The 27619-nt window shown below is 43.4% G+C and overlaps 1 long non-coding RNA gene across 1 annotated transcript; it reads right to left on the minus strand.

Moving 5' to 3' along the window:
- Positions 1-5: 5 nt before the first annotated feature.
- LOC309668775 lies at positions 6-22959 on the minus strand. The gene is made up of 3 exons (XR_014268869.1): positions 22755-22959; positions 22397-22485; positions 6-47 (listed from the first exon to the last, which is right to left on the minus strand). It is a non-coding gene; the product is annotated as an uncharacterized lncRNA (long non-coding RNA).
- Between the last annotated feature and the right edge of the window lie 4660 nt (positions 22960-27619).

Consider the following 27619-nt stretch of genomic DNA (forward strand, 5'->3'; position numbering starts at 1 on the left):
TCCTGGGTGAGGATCTTGGCTCCCCGCAGCACAAATCCCAATAATCCCTTGAGACACAGAGAGAAAAGCACGGCATCAGGAAAGGTGCCTTTTTGTAACAGGACCACTCGTGCTCCTGCCTGGCTCATCCATGTGTTAGACATGATTGTTAGTCTCTCAAATCAACTATGCAGCAAAGATACCCTGGGAAAAAAAAAAGCAACAAGAAACAAGAGGGCCTCTGCGGGTGTCATAATAAGGTGACTAATAGCAGTCTACTTAGAAAAACTTCCTAGAATCAAAGATTTGAGATGAAGCTGTGGCACCGTGTAGTTCAACTGGTGGGCTGAGAAGTGACGCTATCTAGCTTGTCAGCTTTACTCAGGGAGGGCACAGGCCTGTTTCAGAAATGAAACAAACACTCAATTCTACCTCTTGAGCACATCTGAGAGTTTAAGCCTAAGACAGGCACCTTTTCCGTGTCCACCTCACCGGGCAGGGTGGGTATGAAAGGTAGGTAGCCTGGTATATGCTTTGTCAAGGGGTTGTTGCGTTGTCTGGCTGACGCCATTAGACCAGCGGGAGTCACGTTCTGAGTCTTTCTCGGACACTTGTTGGAAGAGGCTCAACACTGTGTACAAGCAGTGGAAAGCAATCTCAGAAAAAATGCATGGATTTCTCCTTATACAATGTTCACAACAACTTTAGTTATTGCCTCTGTCAGAAAGTTCTGCTGAAACCCACAATTTCATACTTTTTGGCACAGTAAGTTTCTAAGCCTTTTCCTGCAATAGAAGATACAAACTCTTGGTTGGGCACACAGTTTACATCTTTTCTGAACTTGGAAATCATTTAAAAATAAAGATCAAATCTCTCTGTTGAGTAGACTAATGTTTGTATTACTAATAAGAGAAGCAGTTAAAGCCTGCCTTACTGAATTGTGTGTTTATCTGAACACTGATCTAACTCCCATTGAAAACCAACCATGTCTTTCCATTACCTTCAAGTGGATGTTGGACTTGTCTCTTGATGAGTAAGAGAATAACGAAGTGGGGAGAACAAAGCTCCATTTCTGAGCAAAGGAACAGCCTGCTGTTTCGTCTGAGTTCAAAGGAACAGGACATTGTGAATATTCCTGTGTATAAAATTACACCGAGATATAGCTGACAACTGCAGGGCTCCCAGCCATGGTTAACTGCTTGCACAAAAAAAGCAGGGCAGCAAGTGGATGCCAGGTGTCTGCTTTTACAATGCCTTCAAGTATTTAATGTTCTCCTGTTTGACTGCTCAGTCGCTAACCAAAGACCTTGGTGCACAGTTCAGCAGTGCCCATGACCAAGCACCACTGACTTGTGTCACAGCCGCATTTGCACTAATCCCCATCCCTTGACAGATCTGGAAAAGGCAACAGGTAGGCAGGAGGAGCCCGCAGCACCATAGCAACTGTGAAAGAGAGCACTAGTCTCCCTGTCAGCGCTGATCTCTCTCTGCTAGCCATTAATGGAGGGAGAGAGACGCACAAGCCTAAGCAAGGGTGACTTGAGTAAAGATGATGCTTCTTCTCCCATGCCAGGGCAGAGAGAGGAAGGGAGGCAGAAGCATCTCTGTAGGCCAGACCAGCCCAGGGCTTGCTCCTCAGACACTTACAACCACCATGGACCTATTTCCATAGGAGGCATTTGCCTGAATTTGCACCCGTGAGCTTCACCGAAGGGCAGCCACTTTCTGAAACTGAACTCAAACTGGTTGAGCAACTGCGTGAACAGAGACAGAGCTACGGACATCTGAGCGTGACAAGCGTAGGGATCACTAGCGCTCAGGTTATGTGCAAGTTAAATGATTTGTACCCTTGGCATTCAGGGACTTCTTCTCGGTCTCTGCTCTAAACCCCTCAGATGTCTTTGAGAGAGGCAATGAGCCCTGGTCTCAGGTAACACAGGGAGGGAGGCATTTTGGAGCTCCCTGTTCACACGATGAAGAAACGGTCAGAGTGTGATGCTGTAACCAACACCTAGTCAAACGTCTTTGAGTGCAGGGCTTTCTGCAGCACGCCTGCTGCTCCCACCTCTCCCTCTCATAGGGATTTTCCCCAGGATTTTACTGGAGTTGGAGCACAAAATGTGCCAGGCCCATGTGCTGCCTGCTGGAGGAAGCTCACCCGTGGGGAGCCAATGGGTGCGGGTAGGTGGACTCCCCAGGGCCCTCGATGTCTCCCCATCCCTCTGGGATGTAATTCATCCTGCTGTTCCCAGCCACCGCTCCTGCACCTTCAACCCCCAGACGAACCCCAAGCACAAATACAGGCTCAGCGGGGAATGGCTGCAGAGCACCCCTGAGGAGAAGGACCTGGGGGTGCTGACTGACGAGAAGCTCAACATGAGCCAGCAATGTGTGATCACAGCCCAGAAGGCCAACCGTATCCTGGGCTGCATCAAAAGAAGCATGGCCAGCAGGTCAAAGGAGGTGATTCTGCCCCTCTACTCTGCTCTCGTGAGACCCCACCTGGAGTACTGCATCCAGCTCTGGAGTCCCCAACATAAGAAGGACATGGACCTGCTGGAGCGTGTCCAGAGGAGAGCCACGAGGATGATCCGAGGGCTGGAGCACCTCTCCTACGAGGAGAGGCTGAGAGAGTTGGGGTTGTTCAGCCTGGAGAAGAGAAGGCTCCGGGGAGATCTTATTGCGGCCTTCCAGTACCTAAAGGGGGCCTACAGGAGAGGTGGGGAAGGACTTTTTACTAGGGCATGGAGCGACAGGAGGAGGGGAAATGGCTTTAAACTGGAAGAGGGCAGGTTCAGATTGAACATTAGGAAGAAATTTTTCACTTTGAGGGTAGCGAGGCACTAGAACAGGTTGCCCAGAAAGCTGTGGATGCCCCATCCCTGGAGGTGTTCAAGGCCAGGCTGGACGAGGCCTTGGGCAGCCTGGTCTAGTGGGAGGTGTCCCTGCCCATGGCAGGGGTGTTGGAACTCGATGATCTTCAAGGTGCCTTCCAACCTAAACCATTCTATGATCCTATGATAAACTTCACCTTCTTCTTCAGTGCATGCGGGACGCCTCATCTCTTGCCAGCAGGCTTTGACTCTCCGCAGCCAGCCATCCCCAGCAGCCAGCCATCCCCAGCAGCCAGCCATCCCCAGCAGACACCCCCCCACACACCCACACCTCCGACCCGTCGCCAGGAGCCGAGGCCGGCGGGACGTGTCCTCCCGGAGGCGCCGCGCTGTCCCCGTCCCCCTCCGCCCCCAGCAGGTGTCACCCTGCCCCGCCAAACTCCCCCGGAACTCCCGGGGGTCGGCACCGCTCCGCTCCCCCGGCGCTCCTCGCCCTTCCCTCCCCGCCTCTCCTGGGCTGCAGCACAGAGCTGAGGCGTAGAGCCGCCTCCACAGGGTAAAAAGGGGACCCAGAGGAGCTGGTGCCCAGCCCCCGGGGGGGGGGACACGGACGGGGACACCAGCCGCTCCCGGGGTCCGCCCGCAGGAGGCTCCTGACCGCCAGCTCCCACACTGCCAGCGCAGAGGTCCGGTGTTCATTTCTGCCCCTTTTTTTTTTTTTTTTTCCTTCCCCCACGAGTTTTTGAACAGGAAGGGAGAATATATCGCACACACAATGTTTATGCTACCGTCCCTTTCAAGCCGCAGTTTCCTAAGATACTTAGCTGAAAGAAAGATGCAAATAACTATTTGTTCACGCTGTCACTAGGAAGAAAAACCGGGGGGGGGACGGGGAATAGAGTTCCAAGAATAGAGAAAGACAAGTTAAAGGGAAGTAAAATTATGCATATACTATCAGTTTGTTTTTTCTCTTACTACAAAGGCAATTCTCCCTTGAGAAGCAATACCAGCCACCTCCCTACCAGCTTCTTCCTGTACAAAACACCTCTATTGAAGGACAATGCTCCACTTGATGGTGAGATGAAGAGTTCAAAAGAAGGGAAAGAAACATTCAAAATAGTCAGTGGATCGGGGCCAGGTTTTGCTCTGATGGGGGTTTGCATCTATCTGAAGGAAAAGCAGTAGTGTGGATCTTCTGCTGGTGCGAGTGTGCAGGGTCGGGTCCCTTTGCCTGAGGCTGACAACCCTGTTTGTCCATCGAGCTCGTTCTCGGGCAGGTAAGAGTGCTGCTGGAGTTGCCTGTGTGACATGGTCAGGGTTGCTCCCTTCATGAGTCTGTGTTTCTTCTCCCCTCACATCCGATTTTGCATCTTTCTCTTCCCTCACATCCGATTTTGCATCTTTCTCTTCCCTTCTTCATTTTGTTCATCTGTTCCTCTGACTTTGTTCTCCTTTCTGACCCGTTTTGCCTTCTCTCACGCATGCAGGGGAGACACTAGTCTTGATCCTCATCCTTGCTGCACTGCAGTTCTCTATATGCCAAAGAATGTTCCATTTAAAATATTGGTCCTTGCTGCTGGACCACCAGAATTCTCCCATTTCAAGGCAGCATGTGAAAGGCTGGGACAAACAGCTTTCTCACAAAAGGCAAGAAACAGTTGACCCCTATGCCCTACATCTCTGGGCAAAACCAAAATACACACCTAGACCAGGGGAGCATTCTCAAATAAGCCCCTAATATTCAACAGACAGGAGTAGCTGGCAGGAACTGAGATGTCCCCGATTTTGAGGCGTTTGAACTCGGCATCCAAATGGTTATCATCTCTTGCGTAAGTCTCTGCTTTATAAACAGCCTGTAGTGCTGAGCCGGTGTGCAGCAGCAGCTCTCAGGAGCTCTCTCTTGTGAAGCTGCATTGTTTCCTAATTTGCTCTGTGCACACTTTTAATATTATCTGCAATGATGTAACTAAACTCAGTCCTTAGAGCTTTTATTTAAGCTTTGCTTTAGCTGCCTGTCTCTGTCAATGCACCTCAGACTGAGACAAATTACTAAATGGTGGGGCACAATTGTGCTACACAACACAATGTTTTGGCATGAATTCAGGAAGCTTAATGCCAGGAAGGGCTATTAAATAATGTCATCTGACCTCCTATATATACAGAATGTTACATTTAATTACTGAGTGTAGTACTAAGGGTACAGTGGCTTCTTAAATGAAAAAATCTGAATCAGGAGCCTTCAACCTCACTTTGTTTTTCTACGTTAATTTTACATTTCAAAACAACTCTGCTGCTTTTCAAGTGCTGTCAGAAGTGATGGTTTCCTTTGAGGACCCAGTAAGTTCTTATTTCAGGCAGCACATCGAGAGAAACCATCGTTTCTCTTCCCAGCACAGGATCAGCAAGTACTGAAAAGAAACTTCAGTGATTGTATAAGCAACTGCTGAAGAAATCCCAATTGGCAGAAGATTCCTAGGTCTTAATGTGCAAGGGAAAGTTTAGGGACAGAGTGCACAGGGAGAGGGCAGGACTAAAAAGGAGAGAGGGCCCAATACTGGGATGGTTTAGGATAGAAAAGTCTCTGCTGTGCAACTCTTCCCAGAATGGGAACAACAAAAATATTTCCCTCCTCCTTTTGAAAAAAAAAAACCAAAAACCAAAAACCAAAAAACAACAAAAAAAAACCCAAACAAACCAAAAAACAAAGAAACCAAACCAAACCAAAACCAAAAACCCAACCACGAAGCATTTGATAAAACAAGGAGGCAAGTTTTATTAAAGTAAAACCAGTACAAATCACTCACAGCATGACTCAATTTAGCACAGTGAATTCCCTCTCTTTTTCTGTCATCTTGCAGTTTAGGAAGGCACGGGATAAAGAGATCTTGTCAGGGATATTAATGGAGCTCTCCTGCCAAGATATTGCCACATAAACTCCGGTCACAGCCTCTCCTTACCATGAAGCAGCCAGCTCTGGAGACGTGTTTCCACCTGATAGACGCTATCTCAGGGAGGGTGAGGACAGAGCAGAGTTCGAATGTCCTACCCGGGTGTGTGACCTCTGCGTGCCCTCTCTCACAGCTACCCATTAACCCTTCTGCCTGGGATTTTATTCTGTGTAGTGATTTGTTCTGAAATAAAGACCTGACTGATATATGAATAGAATATACTTGCCCTCTAACAGCACTTTCCAACTTCACTGATACTCTGTTTTCTCTTGTTCTTTCTGGGTTTTGTCTTTAACAGGCCATCTCTTATTTTTAATATTTGAACATCTCCGGCAGGTGCTAGATCCATTCTTCCCCTGTGGCAGTTGTAGTGTAAGAAGTGTTTTGTTTTGGAGGACAGGAAAGTGGGAGAAAGAAAATGATTAAGGTAAACATAAACAAATTCAGAAAAAGATTCACGAAGACAGCACAGGGAAAAATTTCTCTCCTCCACATGAAAGTATTTAGCGTCCTGTGGCAATATGTAGTGTCTGGCTACTATAGTATGCTGATATGACTGCTTCCATTATTTTCAGCCTATTTATATTCCAGAAGATACTAAAGCCAGCTAGCGATATGGGAATTGATGGTTATTATCCATGGCATCTCCGAGAGCTGGTTAGACTACAGTCTTATTCAAAAATCAAATGAGTAAGATCCAGCTGCAGAATTGCAAACTGCAGAAAGTCCCGCTAGACACTAAAAACTTCCTTCTGAAGTCGTACTCTGACCTAGCTGTGAGAGCCATCACCTTTCCCGTTACACTCCCTGCATGCCTGGAGCCAGAAACATGAGCTATTACAGTTGGAGTTAAGAGCCACAGCTCTCAGGCTAGGACGACAAGGGATCAAAATTCTCAGCAACACACTGTTACACTGTGACTTCATCTACACTGGGAAATTAAACATGCCTGGGGTCAAGTGGTACGGAACGCCAACATCCATCCTATTAAATGGTCCTTGATTCAGAGTATCTTCTGAATTGTGCCTCGGAGCTGCCAGGGAAAGTGCTAGCTGGCCAATGTAACAACTGCCAGAGGCCATTCTGACAACTGAACTTATGACAATTTAGTTTATATTCAGAAACCTTCCCTGACACTGCTTAAATTACTAGAGTGGACACAGTCCATCTGAAACTATGTTTTCCTCACCTTTCTGACCAGTGTAATATTCCATCTTCTATCCTCTATATTATGTGCCTTTGAGTACACTGCCAAAATACTTAATTATCCCATAACTTGATACTTACCTGGTAGAAAAGAGCTATTTTAGTTGATAAACAGTCATATAAATACAAAATTCATTAAACTGGAGCCAGTCTGCTTGACACAAATACTGTGTTTTTATCACAACAGCTCTAGCAATCGACAAGTCTCATGCTTTACGTATTCCTTTTCCCGTAAGAGTTCCTGGAAGATCACCCCGGCAGATCACCCCAGCAGTTCAGCTGTTCTTTGGGAACACTTGTTCACTACAGCAGGCTGTCAGGAAAAAAAAAGAAAAAAAAGAGGCCAGCAAAAGAGAAGACTTTCTAATGGATAGCCCTCGTGAGCTAGGAAGTGCTCTCCAGCAATTAAGCTGCTCCTTGGCATACCCATGCCTCTCCTAGGATATCAGCGTTCAGAAAAAAAACAAAACAAAAAAACCTTCCTATATAGGATACTGCACACAAGCACTAGATGGAGCAGTGGGCAAACTCCTGGACTCTTTCCCTGCTTATATTCAACCCGTGAAGTTACCAGATAGCCCGCTTGGAATCGGAGCTGTCAAACTAACTCCGGGTCAGTATTTTGTAAAGATGCAGGTGTGCCTTCTGTAGGACTGAAACGTTAGGCTATACTGCACGACATTTTGGATTCAGTACAATTAATGCAGATGTATAACTGGTGGCCACGTTCTTAGACACATTCTTAGATGTTTGTACATGTTTCTTTGTTGAGCAGTTTTAACCAATATACACTCTTTTGGAAGATTTTCCCTAAGAATCTATAATTCTACAGTATCCCACTAGGCATTACGCTGCTGAGGGCCACAGTCAACATAAAACAAAAGAAGACCTTTTTATTTAACTATGGATGGTACATTGCACCTTGTCTGCCTTACAGAAATACCACAGCTTTGTCATAGGTCCACAAAGACTCTGGGCTTCCTCGGTGTTTGAAGATTTCCAATGTAAAGCGTCCCTGACTTGAGAAAATTCAAAGCATGAATGGACAGGGAGAATTTTTCTTAAGGCATCTGTTTTGGGTTCCAGACATTTCCCCTGTTGGAGAAAAAGTTGTCTTGTTGGAGGGGAAAAAGCATATTGTTAGAAAACCGCCTTGTGATTCTTAAGGTAACTTGGAGGGAGAGGGTGGTGCTGATGTATGAAGCTTTTAAGCATTTGGGAATGCGCACGGTGAACTTCAGCTTTCTTTAAAGAACAAAAAATAGAAAAGGAGAAAGGATATTTCCATCTCTTCCCTTGACAAAAACAATCTTTGTAATGTCAACCAACAGCTAGCGCTGAGCTTATCACTCCCTCCACTCTGCCCTGCTCTCCCATCTCAGTTCCCTGTTCTGGCTTCTGAAACTCACACCCTTTGGAGCTGATTGAATAATGGACTTTTCACTTCACATCGAATAAATGAAAAAAAATCCTGTGGGTTGGATATGGAGTTATTCAATCTAGCGTCAAGACCCTACATTTTAACCTCATCATAAAAATGAAAGAGGGTCACTTTTAAAATGAAAGATTAAACTGGATTGTTTCAAAAATGACACTTGTTCTGATGTCTCACCCTTCCTTGTTTTTTCCCCTCTGGACTATTTATCAAAATCTACCCTAGTTTGCCAATTTCATGGCAAATGGCTGCAGTTTTCCAGAAACTGCAGATGTCCCTCACCAGATTACTAAGAAAATAACAGTAAAGTATAAAACAATTACTTGAGAGCTATTTGAAGAATTACTCCTGTCAGCAGGTAAGCATAAACCTTTATACAAACATCTATATCATCAGAAAGCTGATGGTACCCCCAAATTCCTCTCTTACTTTTTTTCCCCATGCTCCCCTTTTCTAACGTGCTTCCTAAATTCATCCAATGATTTGCCCAGAATTCATCAGGCTGACTTTCTGCCTACCAAACGCTCCAAAGAGGCTTACAACTTGTTTAGAAGATATTTAAAAAAAAAAAAAAAAAAAAAAAAAGAAAAAAGTTTCATTTACCCACATAAAACTGTTAGCTGAATTCAAGCATCAGCAGGCTAATGGTTGGTGTCTAGCTGCAAAAACAATTTATTTTACATTTTAAGAGCCAGTGTAGCATCATGGTACATCTCCCAATAGCCCCATTAGGATCTGGAGAGAGATGCATCAGTGACTTTGGCTGCAAGGAAGAACCATTCCCAGCCCTCATAACAGCAATTATTGCTTCATTCACCTCGTTCCCCTTCTTGCCCTGACACCTTCATCACCAGCAGCAAGAATTGATGCTCAGGCAGCATATGGTGGTCAAATAGCTCATTCTCACCTCCTCCAGCACAGGTACCATAGGCAGTCACTGAGGAGGATGGACTACTGGACACAGCAGATTGCCTTTATCTGTGCCTGAAATTGGCCCTAATTCAAGGTGTGATGGCAGTACATGTTAACATGTGACAGCAGACATATTTTCAAAGTTTATGCAAGATGTCTGCATTAAAACCTGGGCCAGGGAAAGTTTGAAAATATGCAAAGGAATGCTAACATCACACCTTAAATCCTACTCCAGAGAAATGCAAAAAGGCACTGTTAACCTGAGCCAAAAGCACTTGGTGTTGGAAGGAAATCCCATGCAAGAGTGGCTAAATTCACGGGAAAAGACCTCAAGTTATGCAAATCTGAATGATGGTGTTGCTCAAGAATGAGAACATCACTGTCACATAATGGGAAAAAGTAACTTTCAGATGGCAGTATCCACTGGCAGTATTGTTGAAAATAATTACTCTGAAGTTTAATTTAGTAATGAACACTGAGACCATTTGAAAGAAGAGAGTATAGGATGTTAGCAGAGAAAAGTTTTAAGTTTGTTACTTTATTAATAATGATTTGCATAATAGCTTATTAATAATAATTTGTACTTGTGTAGAGGTTTTCATTAAAAAAGTCACTCTACAGAGACACCTAACTGATTCTGTGGAGAGAACTACACTAATTTTGAGGACACGCACAATAAATATTACGCTACTTTCACATGCTTTTCCATTGGCTATACAGGAGACAAATCCTATTTCCACGATACACTCTCTCTGCAGAATTGCAGACCCAGATGTAAACAGGACTATGCTAAAACAGTGACTACACACACCATACTCTGTGTTTGCTTAACATACAGATATTACAGTAACGTGCTCCTATTTCAAACGACAACTGCTCTGAATTTTGATCAGGTACTTTAACTAAAGATTTTCTATATGGAGAGCAAGGTTAACATTTCTTGAACTTGACAGCCATGCACTCATTTAGCAGTGTGTTATTTCACTTAACAGAATAATGAAGAGTAGAAGCTAAACCAGGCTACCTGCACTTTTTGGCATCCTATGTAGCATTGTCATCAAAGTGATGCTGTGGCAAGGAGAATACCTCAAGCACATCACCAAGCTCTGAAACAAGCCATGCCATTATTTGAAAGTTCCCATAAAGCCCCAGTGACTGTTAAATTATTGAACGTGAATTGCTTGAAAATGCAGTATTTCCAATAATGCCTTTGCAAAAGACTGAAATTTTGTACACTACTAGGATGTCTCCAGCAATAATAAAACCAAAGCATGAAATCCCCGTGCAACAGCAGATTAAAGACAGCTATGATAGTATAAAGTATTACTGAATAATAAAATTAAGGATAATCTTGTATTAAAAGTTTTGACTCAGTGCATCCAGAAAGAAGAAGAAAATCCCAAAATAATAACGTATGGATTCCTCTTGTGGTAGCATGAAATGCAACTCATTTCCCCATGTTTTCACTATGGCTGTCTACTCAACGGAGTCAAAATGATTTGGCTTATTGCTGTGAGCTCTGTTCTGTTATTGTCAGGAGACAACACTCCTTTTCTGCTAAATGGCTGGGATGTCTGCAAAGCAGGAGGATTTGAGCTTTGTCCCTTCCCTTCCCTTCCCTTCCCTTCCCTTCCCTTCCCTTCCCTTCCCTTCCCTTCCCTTCCCTTCCCTTCCCTTCCCTTCCCTTCCCTTCCCTTCCCTTCCCTTCCCTTCCCTTCCCTTCCCTTCCCTTCCCTTCCCTTCCCTTCCCTTCCCTTCCCTTCCCTTCCCTTCCCTTCCCTTCCCTTCCCTTCCCTTCCCTTCCCTTTCCCCTCTCCTTCTCTTTCCCCTCTCCTTCTCTTTCCCCTCTCCTTCCCTTTCCCCTCTCCTTCTCTTTCCCCTCTCCTTCTCTTTCCCTTCTCTTTCCCCTCTCCTTCCATTCCCTTCTCTTTCCCTCTCCTTTCCTTTTATTAACTGTGCTTGGCTTTGCTTTGGGACAGCAAAACAGCTGTATTATTACTGTGATCCTGCCAGAAGGCTGTGCTGCTGGAGAACTCAGCCTGAAGGTCTGTCAATTTATACCTAGCAACTTACATAACTCTGCACTTCATATTATCCAGTTTAATACGATTACAGGACTTTGCTTTCATGCCAGTAGAGTTCATTTTTTGTTTAAGAAGAGGAGCATAGGTATTGCTGTTTGCCTAGATGCATCTTGGGAACTTTCTTTAACATCTAAAGCCTTTTTCTGGCAACCAATTTGTTCTCTAACAACAACAGGCTGGGAGCTGTGATAGATCCCATTTAGTCTTTTGAGAAACAACTAAATTCTGTGAGTTAACTTGTCTTCTTTTACCATCTAAGGAATATTGGCAGGCTGCAACCATTTTCCTCTGTTAGCCCTTGAAATGATTCTTCATGCTTTTGTCACATAATTAAAATTAGATTATTGCAACTCCCTGCTGGCTGGCCTTAGCGCTTTGTAAACACTCCAGCTGGCCCATAGGTTCATAGTGAAAGGGATGCTCTAAGCATATTCTTTCTTTGTCCTCTCTTCTCTCATCTGTGTTGAAATCACTACACTTGCTAACTGCCAGCAGAATGTATTTGGTTATTGCTTTCTAAGGGCAGTGAACATAATGTTAAAGACATTATGTGCCAAAGCCTCTCTCAAGCTTTGCTTGAAAGAGTCTGGATGCAAGAGCTTTCAATCTATTTTCTCTTTGTTGGTGAGGTCTCTTGTTGCTGAAAAGGAGAAGGGAAAGAAGGGGGAGGGAATGGAGGAGCGCAGGCTCTCCTAATGCAGCATTCAAATGGAAAATGCATACAGCTAGATGATTTCAAAACCAGGGACTGACTGTCATTGACCAATATGTTAATGCCATGAACATTATGCAGTTGCTTCTTCTCCTATGACAAAATCACTCCCTTCCACCCCAAAAGATGAAAGCCACTTTGAACCAAGAGCATCTCCCACTACAGCTAGGTTTTCTGAGTTCAGTAAGCTGCTTTCCTGGCTGACTTCTTTTTATGTCACATTTGCTTATGGACCATTACTCCCACATTCACATCCAGCCAGTTCCATCTTATACATCTTGTATGCAACATTGCAACTGTGGGAGATCAGCTTGATGAGCTTGTCGGGATTGCTGTATTAAAGTTCTCAAGGGCCTGAATGACTAATTGTTAATGAGAGAGAACAATGCGGGGATAATGGCGCTTTAAAAGTAAGTAATACTAAGGGCATGGTTTGTGTTTGGATGCGATTGTTCATCTTACTATCACATGTACAGATCATCTCTTAGTGTCCTCTGGTTTTACGGGCCTATAACCACTCAGCTAGTCAGTAAGCACTTATTTTGCTGAAGGAGAATTGTAACAGTGAAGAAGCACGAACAGGCAGTAAAGCCGGCTGTATTGAATTCTCTGTAACTATCACAGCCTTATCACCTTCACTGAGCCAAGAGTACATTTGTTAGGGTCGAGTTTTTATGTAGTCTTGGTCAGCCAGTGTTATGAAACGGTGACTATGGATGCAGAACCACAGTAGTGATACTGTAGAATAGGAATGTTCCCTTATTTGTGCTTCACCTTATCACTCATATTAGTGATTTATGTTCCAGCACAGTCACCTCTTTGCCCAGTCACTTCTTCTGTGCTTTTTGCTGTATAGTCCTTTGGGCACCAATATTTAGTCGTAGAGTACTGTTACCAGCCAAGGGCTCAACTTTAAATCCCTTGGACAGACTTCCAGAATGGCTACTCCCCCATCCAGCTGAAAGTAGGAGCACTGCAGGGCTTTGGCAGCTCTGCAAATCAAGACTGCAGCTCCTAGAAGAAGTCTGAAAACACAGTCGATTCTCACACTCAGCTTCCTGCCATGGTGCAGTTTGAGACTGCTGGCAGCCACAACATAACATAAGCTCTGTTTCTTTTTTTCCCTGTCCCATCGGGGCTTTTGCTAACATAAATACATTCCCAGGTGTGAGCAAGTGCACAACGCCATGGTTAATGCAGAGAACATCATCTCCTATGACAGAGATGACATTTGCTGTGCTCTGCTGCCTTCCCAGTGCAAACGTCTCCGCTGGGGACCTCACCAGCACGGCATGCCACTGCCTTTGAACGGGGACAGTGCCAGCCTCCCAGACAGCTGTAAGCACGCGAAGCCAAGACACCGTGTATCAGGGCTTGTGCATGTGTCAAGGACAGGTTTCCCAGCCTGAAATGTCAAAGCAACTGTTTTTCCCTCAGGAGATGCATTTGTCTCTATGGTGAAGAAAATGTATTATCACAAGTGTTGCCTTTGAGCTCAGAGCTGGATAAAGACCAAAGAGAGACTGAATCCAGCAAAATTTCAGCATCCCCCTCTTCAGAAACATTCACATCCTCTGACAATTTTTTTCTTCCAAGAACCAGTCTGCTCCTAAAAGGAGAGAGCTGAATACTGACCAACGCTGTTCTTGCTTCCAGACTTCACCTGACAACTGCTTGGAAAGCAACACTCAGAGTTTCTTCTGCGGAGGACTACTCTCAAACCTAGTGTCCTTGTTAGCCATTTCCAAATGTTTTCTGGTCATGACCCCATTGCAGATTGCAACGCCCCTTCTGGTGTGCCCTTGACCCCAAATATTAGCCCTGATAAATGGCCTCTAACTGGGCTCTCTACTTTGCTCCTAACATTACAGACCCCACACAGGGACGCAACCCCTAGTTTCAGACCTATGGACGGAGAGTGCTTCAGTTTGCTTCAGCCAGCTCCTTGCAGAGGGCTGTGCAGTGATGCTGCTGACTTCTGAGGGCAGGAAGGGGGCCAACTGATTTCAGCATGCCGGCAAGCCAGCCAGGAGCCCTGATCCTGACCACACACCAGCTTCGTTCTGGGTCTCAGCTGTTGACTCTGATTGAGTTAGTTACCGCCGCAAGCCAAGGAGGCAGGACCTGCAGGGTATTTAACACTTAAAACATCTTGTGATGCTGCAGAAATGCAGGCTGGTGGAATAAAACAGACGGTTAAGCAGAAGGAGGTGGATACTTTATCACTTGACTAAAATGGGCAAGAGGAAAATCTCCAGTTGTCTTTCACAATTAATTTCATGTTAGTTATCTTGTGTTGCTGTGATCATGTTTTTCTCTTTCCAAGTAACAGGAGCGGGGGTGGTATGGGGGTTTTGTTTCTTTTTTTTTTTAAGTTAGGACATCTGGGCAGTGACCCAACCAACACTTCATCTCCATAATAGAAATCTGTCTGACCATAACTTGCATATTCCAATTTTCATTCACAGGCAACGACTATGTATTGTCCAAGTATTTTTACTCTGTCATAATCAAAATACAAATTCTAGCTTAACTTAAAATAGACATGTCAGAAACACTTGACATGACCTGCATGCCTGTCAACAAGTGATAATCAAATTTCCTTGCCATACCAAAGTTGGGCAGGAGACATTTCTTTTTTAAAAAAAAACCCAAACAACCTATCTGGTTTCCATATCATATTGAATTTCTGAGACACAATGGGAGTTTTTCTTTTATGCAAAGAAGTTAAAAAGGAATACGAGCGGTAAAAGGGATGTCTGCCGAAGCTGGGACAAGGGTAGGAGGCACACTTCTCTTTGAAACAGCCTACATGCAGTGTTGCTGAAACGTAAAGAGCAGAAGGGGGGATTATTTCTCTGCTTTTTCTGTTTATTTATTATGTAAATTCAGTTTCCCTTGTATAAATATTTAGCTTCTCCCTTTCTCTCTGAAAATCAAACAGCAGCAGGGGTAGAAAAACAGGGAATGCAATTGTAAAATTGGCATTACAGTGGATTAGTGTAGGTTTGAGAGCAGAAACAAATTGTAGTGTGTTTGTTACGATGGTAAAACCCGAACCGACACTGTCCCTTACAAAATTACTGGAAAAGAAATAACACAGTGCCAAAAGGAAACTTCAGACAGAGAAGTTGCTTTTAAAAGGACACAGTGATAACGTAGCAATGTTCTGCAGACGAAGGAGAGAAGTTAAAGGTGTAAGGAAAGAGAAGTTATTCCAGTCCCCTTCTGCATAGGCTGCCTCTGGAAGTGTTTGCCAGAAACAAAGAGCATGTCCCAGCAATATAAACAAATAGGCTTGTGCAGTACACGGTTAAAATTATCAACGTCTCACTAACTTGTGATCCAGATTAAGCAAGGCATTAAAAAATCCGAAAGAGCACAGCATCTTCTATTCCTGAAGAGACCGAAAGGGTACACTGACATAACAGTTTCCAACAGCTGTCATAACAGCATGCACGGGGTCATGCTGAAGCTGATGGACAACAGCCTCTTGCACAGAGAGCGCTGGAGCCATGCTTCGTGGAGCTGTGTGCTCCCAGGTTCAGCTCTGGTTACTGCGTACCGTGTATCACAGCTCAATCCTTTGGGGATTGTCTGGGTCCTCCTGTGAGGGGTTCTCCTGTATGTCCTTTTCTGGCTTTGCCAAGGCAAAGGAATGCCTGTCCCTGCCTCCTTCATTTGATTTTGCCTGTTTCAGTTTCTGACACAAAATGGCCCTCCTCACCCAGAGGTGTGGTGAGTTGCATAGAAGAGGACTTTTCCTTTCGGCACCAACTGCATTGATTCAGGGTGTAAAAGTTCCAAATGATAAGGCACTGAGAACAAAAGCATTTGGTTGTCGTGACATCACTGCTCTAAGACATGAACTTACTGGGTTAAAAACTGAGACGCTTGTTATTTATTTGAACACTCTCCGACTAAGTTCAATGCAGCCTTACTGAGAAAAAACTAGCGAGGACTGCCCAGAAGGGCTCCTGCTATGGGAGAGACAGGAGAAGCACCACGACACAGACAGCTTTGGCACCCCTCCTTGCCTAGCCTTCACCCCAGCTCTGGGCCAACTGCTGTTCCTCTCTGAAAAGGCCCTCCATGGAAGAAGACCATTGCAAACCACCCAGAATACTTCAGCAGGGTAAAATGGAGGGCAAGCTGCCCCCACACATGCATGGTAAAATAAGGAAAGTAGTTACCAGGCCTCCTCAGCTGATGGATATTCCAAAATAATGAACGCTGAGCAAGAGACCTTGTTCCTGTCCAGCAGCCCAGCTTCAAGAGGGAGATTCCACAAACTTCCCTGACTAGGCGTTGCCATGGGAGGTTTGCAGATACAACTCTTCCTCTCTCTGTAGGCAGTCTGAGGGACCTGGAGTCTGGGTCTCCATAAGTCTAAGAAAATGGCAAAGAGCACGTAGTCTTTGGGTGGAGAAAGTGAGAATTGCACCTCAGGGAAGCTGAGGAGCATAAAAAACCCCCACCAACTTCTGTTGCAGAGATGCCACCAGGATTCTGACTTTTAGGCAAAAACATATTTCTAGTGCAGAAGCCAGATTTTAGAAAAGCCTGAGTGCAGAAGGCTAGGAAAGGCGTCAAATGCCTGATACAAACTATGGTCTGAAAATATGTGAAAGGAGTAAGGATAAAGATGATGCTAGATGTGTTAACCAGTTTTCTGATTATTTGTCTTTGCAGATGGCAATTTGTGTCCTTGTAATTTTTAAGTTGCTTCTGGAATTTTCCCTTTCTGTTCCTCCAGTTTTAGCTGTCCTTTGCTATCCTGATGCTGGACAACATGCTAATGCCCCCTGATGTGTCAAATGTGGGGAGAACCAGTTGCATATGTCATGCTTTACTGGAGGGGATAAAACCTCTGAAAAGCAGCAGGAATGGTAAATCTTTTAACCTTTTCCTCTTGTGTCTTTCTCCCCGAAACTGACTGTGTGATTGCACTTACAAGGCAGAATTAAGACCTGGGACAACACAGAGCCAAAGGATGTGGAACTCATATTCTAAGCAAATAACGCAGAGTAGCTGCAAGACTTTTGGCACCTGACTATGACGAAGCTTTCAAGAGAACTTCCTACTGAAGGGACCTGAACTACTGGAGATTACACATACTGCATGTTCAATTTGCACACCTCCAGAATACTTCCCTTTTAGGCAATTGTAAAATGCATGTGTTTCAACTGTATCCCTAGCACCGGTATGAACAAAAATAAGCAGAAAAGGGCTGCAGAGGACGACTCACAGAGGCTGGGGATTAGTGGAAGGGACAGGAAACCACGAAAGGTGTATATGCCCATATTTTTTCTAATGCTCACAGCAACTGCCGAGTAAGCAACTGGCCACTCCTAGTATGACTAATGGTGTAACTACTTAAGGACTTACTTCCACTGGAGTTCATGAAAGTTAGATCAAAACAAATCACACGGTTTAAAATAGAAATGCTCGCTATCTGCCGTCAACTGCAGCAGACTATTTCAGCACACGTATGAGTTTAAGCACACACACAATTCTGTTGACTGACATGTAACGCTTAAAACTGCGTATTCACATTAACTGCTTTCCTGAATTGGGGTCTCCATCTGTCCATACAGAGCTGCACATCCAAAGTCTTTGCAACTTTACTTTGCAGCCATTAGTTTTGGCCCCACGGGAAGCTATTTATAAATATCTGAATTAATTACATCAGATCTGTACAGCAGAAAAAGGAATCAACCGAATACGGTCACTATGGCAACAAATATTTCCTGGATGTAGTTTTGCTTCTGATCAGCAATGGCCTCCCCATGTTCCTAACAATGGCAAAAGTTGTTGGCCTTTTCTTTGTTTGTTTGTATTGAACATGTTCCTACAGAGTAAGACGATAAATGTAACGTCCAAGTATTTCAAAGGTCCCTTTTCAGTAGTATTTTACACTAGTTTAAAAATTATGAAGAACTTGAAACGGGAATCCATTGTTTTCCCTTCTTCTTACCATGCTCCTGCCTCCCCAGTATGAGAGCCTCTGCTACACTGAGAAATTCCACGGGCTCCAACTCTGGATTCAGACATTAAAGTGACTTCTTCACCACTAACATCAGCTGAAAGCAAGGCTAGAAAAATGATAGCACAAAACACCCTGTTGTTTTCAACAGACAGTCTTGGCTGACCCCTGTGTCCACATTAAGCAAAAATAGAAAATAAAAGGTGCTGAGACTTTGCCAGACCTCATCTGTGAAATACACTCCTGGCCATGTCAATCACAAAAATGAGGCCCTACGTGCAGTACATGGTGGAAATGTCCAAGTCATGTTCTGTGCATAGTCTCTGAACTTACCAAATGTGGCCACAGCCTCCTTGGAGTTTTGCAAATGTCATGCTTTGTGGACTGGGTCTTTGGAGGGTTGTAGATAACTCGGAGGGTTTCATGAGCTTGTCTGCACCTTGGTGGAGGTCAAAGATACCAAGGGGAGTTTTGAGCTTGCTTTCTTTTTTTTTTTCTTGAGTAGGTAAACCAACATTTTAAAAATGGTTTCGAACACCAATCTTGCCCACTGCCAAACGAGCGGGCATTTCCAGGACAGGTCTATGTTTTCCCTCTGTTTTTACTTCCCTGATGTTTTTTAAACAGTAGCCTCAAAGGTACGTGGTCACAGTGTCTGTTTGTCCAGGCATTTATTTCCCTTCCCTTAGGGACTAGCAAATCCACTGGCAGCGTCAACCAAATGCAGCAAAGGAGGTTAGTTCTCAGAGACAGTTAAGTTTGTACAAGTTTCATGAAAAGAGTTGTCTGGCAAAGAAAAGAGATCCTTCCCCCGCCCTGATTGTTAGAAAAGTTAGTTCACTGTATTGTTAGCTGTGCAAGAATCCACGTTAGCGCTGGGGCAAGAGGCGAAAAAGCACACACTTTTATGATTGCCCCAATCATGGCAGAAGCTTCAGTGGGAGCTGACACCTTTTTTAGATGCTGGTATCAATCAGGGCACTGTAGGAAATCAGCCTTCGTAACTCCTAGTGTGCCTGACCTTGCCAGTCTTACATGAACAATTAAATAGTTAATATTGATCTTTAAGTGTCTCTTCACAGTTACCTGTGTCTCTTCAGATGTGTGGGTTTAGACTGAGATCACACTCCGATGCATATGTATTTACTTATTATAATTACCATGTGATATTTTGGAGAATATAAGAGAAATCTGTTTATGCAATAGTAGCATTAGGTTTGTAAAGCTCAAGCCACACCCTCCACAGAAACAAAACTGCAGCGGAGCCCTACAGGGATGCCACAGCAAAGGAAATGCGTGGTTAACCTCTGATTTGCAAATTTTGGGTTGTTTCTTTTTTTTTTCATCAATGCAAGAAATTCATGCTAGCAAAAGAGCTATAGTTGAAATAAGGCATCTAGAAAATGAGTAACAAAATGTTGCAGCTGACATGACTACTCTCCCTCTAATCTTTAGCTTTCAAGCCCCTCCTGACACAAGTCACCTTGTGGGGACAGCAGAGAGAGAGCAAAGGAAACTAATGACCTCTCACCCACATCGGCACCCACAGCACCAGCCCAGGCTGCTCTGGGGAGCTTACAGATGGACTTTTGGCATTATATTATCTTATTTATTAATACAGTTTTTAAAAAGCAAATATTTCTAGTGGAATTAAGTATTACCCTTACTACCCAGACTTGTCCTATATTAAAGAATAAGCTCATTTTCCCCCTTGAGTAAGTAGTTCATAAAAATCTGAAGTCCTTTATGGTTGCATTTGAGATGGTACCCCCACCCCCAGTTTGTTAATGGGGTGACAACTGCGATGTGGGGTCATCTGACATTTGTTTTCTAATGCACATGCTGCCTAAAAAAGAATTATGAAAATGTAAATAAATGCAAAGGAATCCTGGGGACAGAAGAAGATATATGAAGAAACCACTTAATTAAAAACATACGTTGCTCCATGTTGTGTCACTGACCATATAGATATGTTAATTCTTCTAAGCCTCATTTGCCTAACAGCATGGAAACTGCCAGCATTTTAAGAACTGCTATCAGATCACTTGAAATGACGTTAGACAGACCATACACAGCAAACAGGCTCTAGTGAGAGTCGTCTTGAACCCGATCCTACGAGGTGCAGCATGGTTTTGCTACACATAGGCTTCAAGACAGCTAGACACGACCCGAGTCCCTAAACTTCTACGGTAAGAGAAATTAGCCAGCATATTGCAAAGATGAAGCTCTGAGAAATTTCACATGACAAGGACTGATCGGAGGTTTTTATTTATACCCTTCCCAGTACAAGGGCTTGTTTTTCACTGCTTCTCTCTTCTGGTACTTCGCTGACAATTCTCAATTAGCCAGATGAGAAAACTGTTGCATAATACCGGGATTTCACTTTTAGGACTGTTTTCCTGACACTTCCAGGGTCACAGCAGTACAGAGAAACCCCAAGCCAGAACTCCCTGTGCTACACGCTAACACAAAACAAGTCACAGAGAGAGACAGGCAGTATGGATCTGAACCGCAGAGATACTCTGAAATCTTTAAAACACTTAAGCACGTACTGAACTCATTATAAGGAATTACATTATTTTCAAGGGGCCTTCTCACATGTTTAAGAAGATAGTTATTAGACAGGATGGCAGCACAGACAAAACTACTAAAACTTACACAGGATGCTTTTACACAACAGAGAACAGAACACACACCCACAGAACAAACTCTGTACTTCCACCCCACAACCATGCATCCTTTCACAAAGATTTCCTCCCCTTAAATAAGATTATGAAAGTATTTTCCCACCCCCCTGCATATAACATCAGCTCTAAACAATTCCTCTTACTCGCTAGAATTTCACATGAACTTCTAATCTGGTTGCATTTAGCTTCGCTAGTTTTTCCAAGCTAACTGTCCCCCGCACCCATGTTAATAAAACCTGATTAACACGCTTGAGAGTCAAACATGAACAAAAATCTCCCATTCCCTCCAAAGTACGGCATTCATGAAGATATCATGAATAAGTAAACATTCTCTAGTGTTCTGTTTCTTTTGTCTAGCTTATTGGTGTTGAGAAACCTTCTTCTTCATTTATTTATGTTGGTATTTTATTTCCTTATTGAGTTTCAAAGATGAACAGAGAAAAATAAATACCAAGGAAACAGCTGATAGGCTGAAATGACCAAGGTTTTTCCCAGGGAGGTTTAAAAAAATTATGCTTTAATGCAAAGTTTTTGTTATCTCGTTATTTCATTTAATACACTTGCTTTCGATATGGAATACATGACTGTCTGTGTATGACAGTAGCTAGCAAACCAGTATAGCAAAATCCTGCTATCGATGTGCAGGAATCCAGTTTCTTCTCATAATTCTGATTTAAAGACATTGCATTATAGGCCCCTAAATTACTATTGTGCTTTGAAGTGAGGCAATCCTGCCTAGTCGGGCTTATTCAAATGGCAGAATACGTACAGATCAGACAGCAAGTCCATTTTGCACAGACCCCACCAAGGTCCCAGACACACTCCTGCAGCAGATCCAGTATTTCTTACCTTTTTGCAGATTCCCTAGGGAGACAGTGCACTGCAACGTACTTGCAGTTCCCATTGGAAAGGCAATGTCCAAGATCAGGTCAGCAGGTGGATTGATTCTTGCTTACCTGACCTTGCTAAACGCCTTATCAGATCTTTGTAAAATTATCAAATGTCAGAAAAATTATCGCTCAAACTCTAACTTTAAAAAGTAATGAATTGGTAAACCTCAGTGAAAATTAACAGACCTTGACAAATGCTAATTGCGTAGGCAGGATGCTTACGTTAGGACTGAAGGGACAGTCTAGATTTTGTGTCTTAGAAAATCCAAGCACTATACCTGAGCCTTACACACAATTAATATGAAACGTTAATTGTTTCATGTTGACAGGGTCCATTTTTCAAAGCCATGAGAATTCTTCGGTGGAATTAAATCTGATTTGATCCTTGTACATGGCTAACCAAAGGGCAATGTGATATCTTTTCTGCAGCACTGTTAACATACTCAGAGCTGTAGTGTCTCGGCAAAGGGCCTTTCCAGAGGTGAAAATGGAGGCATTAGAGCATGGCATGTTTTCTGTGTCCTACTTCATAACCTCACACCTTAGATGAACTGTGAAACTTAAGACTAAGGGACAAACATCACAAACCAGCCAAACAGTACTATTTTTATTCTCATTACAAAGTCAGAAGGGTTTTTTTCACTTTTTCTTAAAGGCAAAAGTCATGTCTTTTCCAACCGAGGACAATAAAGGCTATAAGAATGCTTAAAAACCTCACATTACCTTACTGGGTTGCAGCAATGAGTGTGTAGATGCTACACAGACGAAACTCCCACTGCTCAAGCGGTAACATGCTCAAATTTCCACTTGCACTGCAAAACAAACAAACAAAAACCCACAACCTGCTGCATTGTTTTGAAGCTGTAGCCCTCGGGGCTAGGATCTTACAGGTTAAACAGAATTTTTGACAGAATTTGACTTTTAAATTTGTAGGATAAATATAGAAAGCCATGGTGATTCAGTGCAAGCAGAGCTCCTCCCTTCTGAGTCACCTCTGTTCAGATATCGAAGGAAGACGGGAGAAGTGCTGTATACCTGCAGGTGTCACCTTGCCAAGAGAACGTACTACAAAGATCCTGACCTTCTGGATGGGTGCGAAGGAAGCCTCTGTGATCTTTCTTAGCTGGAAGTTTGTTTCACTTTAGTGTTCAGACCAAATTCTAGCCTAGCTCATCCTACCTACCAAAAAAAAAAAAAAAATCCCAGCCAGAAAAAATATCTGTGAACCAGAAAAGATAATCTGCTCTGACAGTCCTTGAAGACGAGGAATGCTGTGTCACAGCGGAGACCTAGCTGTACCATAGCAGCAGGTGGGGAGACGCAGTGCGGGCTAGTAAATCTCTCTAAGAGCCTTCTGGAACAAGGCACCAAACTACCATCACATGTTGCTACTTTTTTTAACAAATCATGTCTAATCCAAAAAGTGGAACCACCTAAAAGCTATTGTTGTCTTGGAGCTATTTTTAGTTGAAGAAACCAAGACTGCAAAGTAAACTGGATATTAAGAAGCTCAGACTAAAAATACTTGACAGCAACATATGATATCTTTGGATCGGAAAACATGGTTGAACGAGTAAACAAGTTACATACTCCTACAACACAACTCATCCGCACTTTATGGGTTAGACTGGCAACATACCGCCTATCCTGAGAGAGGACAGCATGTAAATGGGATGACCTCTGGCTAAAGTCCATCTTCCCTCCTGAATGCTCTCTTCCAGCGCTTGCAAAGGAAGCCTCAAGCCCTAGCCTGAGTGTCTGAGTGACCACATGAAGGACTTCTCCACAGCCATATCAAAAGACGCTGGGTGAAGAAGACAGAGCACAAATTTAATCCATCCTCTCTTCCTCCGCGTGCCTTCGTGCCCCAGATACCTTCAAGGGAAAGGAGAGGACAGTTCTATGGAGCAGTTCTCCCTCTCTTTCTCTGCTCACACTGGGGTTTGCAGACATGTCCCTGGGTGAGGACTGAAGAACACTGAAACCTCTGTTTTTCTCCAACATTGGCTTAAGAACTGGAGGGGCTGAAGGGTGTTTGAAAGAGTTGTTCTCTACATTTCTATCCACCTACCCCCATTTTTTTCCTTTTCTACTAATCTACTTCTACTAACAGATGTGTGCTGTTCTATGAGGCTAATGTCTAGCATACAGCTTGTCGACTGTCAGTTTAATCCCTTGTAATAATAACTGGCTAGGGTTTAGTGGCTCTGTCTTTCACCAGCACCCCCGTATTTCTGTTTCTTTTTTTCCTGCTTATATTGACTGAAGGCCAGATGTAACCTGAGGTAATTTGGTTTAGTTCCTCTGGTTTTAGCAGCGCTCTGCCAATTTAGACTGGCTGAGAATTTTTTCTCAACAATATTCTTTGCACTAGGACTTCTTGATTTGCATACAAAATACAAGCAAGCAACAAATTATGTGGTTGTATCAGTCCAGGCTACGTGTATATGGCTCAGCAGGCAGCTCTAATCACTGGTTTTCCCATCAAGTATCGGGATGAGGGTGGGTGTACAACATTTTAAAGACGCACAGGACTGTGCTTAGCATAGAGTCATCCAGCTATTACACCACACAAACCAATGTCAATGGGATTTTGCATATTTATTAGATGTCCGTCTCTTAGTTGCCTTTCACCGGGACAGGTAAGTATGAGTCTGGTGTTTCACACTCCAGATTCAAAGCTTCAGGTAGTCTGCAAATCTGTGTTTATTCCTTCCCCTGCACAACTGCCTTGCTTGTTGTCAACATTAAGAATCATTGTTCTCCTGACTCTCAGTGTGTCACATGGCAGGTGTGGGAGCGCTGTGATTTTGCAGGTTCAGCCTCTGGGGTCAGCCCTCCCTCCATTAGAGCGTCATAGGACAACTTCAGTTCATGCCAGGCACTAGCTTCATTCTACCTTCTGACCTGTTCTAGCACTGGGAAGCACTATTCAGTAAAGCACTCATGATTTGGTATTCATAAAACCTTTCCCTTGTTTGTATTTTTTTCCAGCACCCCTTTCCATGTGCTCCCCTACCAACATCATGTGCTCAATGTAACCTTTATGAATGCATTCAGCCTTCTGCGTAAACCGATCATTCACTCCTGCTTCACCTGACACGCCTGTTACTTTCCTACATATAGGCAGTACGTCTTGCATCCACAGTTGCACAAGCTTTGAATTTTGTTTTGCCGAATCGCCGAAATTCTTTGTTACTTCCTCCACTGTCCTTTAAAGGGAAGAATATTCCCAACAGAAACTACCCTTGATGGTCTACATTTGGTAATTTTATTGGGAATAAGGAGGTTAAAGTAGTCAAAGATTACATGGACTAGCATTCAGATACTACAGCAAAAGGGACTTTGGAAAACAGTAAGAGTAATAGGTTTCAGAGAAAAAAAATCATATGATGAAATCTGTTATAATGGGGACACACTATGAGAAGAGAGGTGGTGGAAGCTTCCCTGGTTAGGAAATTTTTAGCAGAAATTGACAATTCAAGAACTAATCATAGATAAAGATTGTACATCAGCAAGAAGAGTGAGAAGATGATGAGGTTTCTAAGTTTCTCACACTGTGATCTGTTTAAGAACATGAGAGTACTACCTACTGCTGTACTTTGTGCTTATCCCAAAGTCAAACTGTTGCCCATGTAACACACACTGTGCAGAGCAGAGGTTAGACATTCTGCTCCTCTCTGTAATGGGATGTGGTTGGTGGAAGTGCACAGATTAGCAGACAAAGCCGTGCCTAATGTTATTAGCTGAATGCTTTCACAGAGCTATGGCATTATGGAACTTCAGCAGAAATGTAAGTCTCACTGATCAAACTGATGGTCTTACTAAGTTAACAGAAAAAGAATTACTTTTATTTTCATCTCTGCCTAAAAATCACAGAATTTTAGGCCCTGGGCATTCTAATAATAGTGTCAGCAAATACAATGTGTGTGCATGTATACATATGTGCAAACATACAAATTCCAACTGTGTTTAATTGATGGTGTACTGAATGTTCTGAAGACCACTATTATTTACTGAAATAAAGCACTAGCAAGAATGACTGGTGTGTAATATAATCAGGGGTCTTTGTTGTTTTCAGAAACCTAATGAATGAACACATAACATCCGCTGGTTTCTGACATGACAGGCATATGGCGCTCATAAATAAATAAAAAGCATGATACTACAGTTACGCTGATACCAGTTAGTGGTAACATTTGGTAAGCTGGCAAGTTGTCTATTCTATCTTACCTTGAGAGCAAACCCACAAAATCTCTGACTAAAAACAATTAATTGTAACTGATAGCTTTTGGGGCTTCCTCCCGTTAAGTCATGTTACTAGGTTCCAAAAGAAACATTAGAACACTTTTTAATGTATAGCTTCAGATATCTATTTTTAAAACCATTAAAATTACACAGAAGGTAATCATCAGCTACAACAGCCTTCAGCAACAATATCTACATAGCTGGGAGAAACTCACAAGGATATAAAAGAGTGCAGCAGGACCTAGGTTCTACTTTGATTCAAAAGTGAGATCCTGAAAATGCCAAAATAGCTACTTAAGGGACTGATACTCCTCTCAGGTTTTACAGTGGTCTGCTGTTTGTGGTTCTTACCAGAACACGGGTGACCCAGGTTCAATTTCTAAATCTCTTCAGGGGTTTAGGAACCCCAGCTTCACATCTCTCCCAGGATGCCCTACCCATACGCCCATCCTTCCACGTGTTCTCACTGCTTGCCTGAACTGTCACGCTTTCACCGATGGCATCACTACTGCAAAATTTGCAGGATATAGGAATAAATTAATTTCTTCCACACTTGCATTCCAAAGCCACAACCAGATCCCTAGCAGTAAGTCATCCTGCTGACTCATCGCAAAACACAAAATACATATTATCTCAAGCAATTGGGATAATGACATCGGTGAAGTTGCCCACCGACCTCCGTGCAACACAATAGATGTTGTAGAGTCCATGCCTTTAAATCTTCAAACCCATTAGTCTGACTGCAAACTTAGTCATACATCCAACATAGCCAGGTAATCACCATCCAACCAATAGCTAACTCAAGTCTCATCCTCAACTCAGAATTCATCCAGCTTCATCAGTTTCCAGTGGTACCTACAGGTTCCATAGATGAACCTCACCCGTCAAGCTTCACTGCACTGAACCCCTAGCCCTAGTTGAAAGACACAAGCTCTAATCAGCCCAAAACATACCCAAAATTGATGTAATCTGAAAGAACTACCCTCCTGGGGTGTTTGTGGTCACCCCCTTTGGGTTAAGACTAGCCTAAAATTTGGAGCTAACCTATGGTTTAGGAGAGAATTACACAATATATTCCTGAACCCTAAAGTGTTCAAATGGTCTTTAATTCATTTCCATATGATAGAGGTCACCTCTCTTTGGATAAACCAAGAGTTAAGTGATGATTAAGACTGAGAAACAGTTGAGTTAGGGACAAAGCTAAGGTCTGAGAGAGAACTGGATGGAGAATTGTGTGACCATCTTAATCCTCTAGGGAATATCAAACAAGGAGGACAGTACTAGTGAGATTGCACAGGACAGCAGCGTCACCTCTTTTAACTATGGTTAGGTTGAAGATTGGGATTAGGGTGTGAGAGAAATGAGATTACAGAATTGTGGTTCCATGACCAATGGGTTTTGCAATGGCTGTGATACTGACAACAGTTATGGTTCAGTTTAAGGTTAGGAAAAGAAGGGCATTGACTGCTGATATTATATATGAATCCTGTAGGCACCACTGAAATAGGATGAGGTTTGGCACACAGAAAAATCTAATGGGCAACAATTTGGGCTGAAGATGTATTTTCAGTTCTTGTAGGGTCTGTAGGCCTGTCACATGAAGGTAGCAGTGCTGTAGTGCAAGTTAGGTCTATTGTTGTGGGGGCTACCTTTCTTGGTTTAAGGCTACGTTTGGTTGGAATCAGGTTTGTGTCTTAG

This window comes from Vanellus vanellus (genome assembly GCF_965231255.1).
Source record: "Vanellus vanellus genome assembly, chromosome: 2".
Lineage (NCBI taxonomy): Eukaryota > Metazoa > Chordata > Aves > Charadriiformes > Charadriidae > Vanellus > Vanellus vanellus.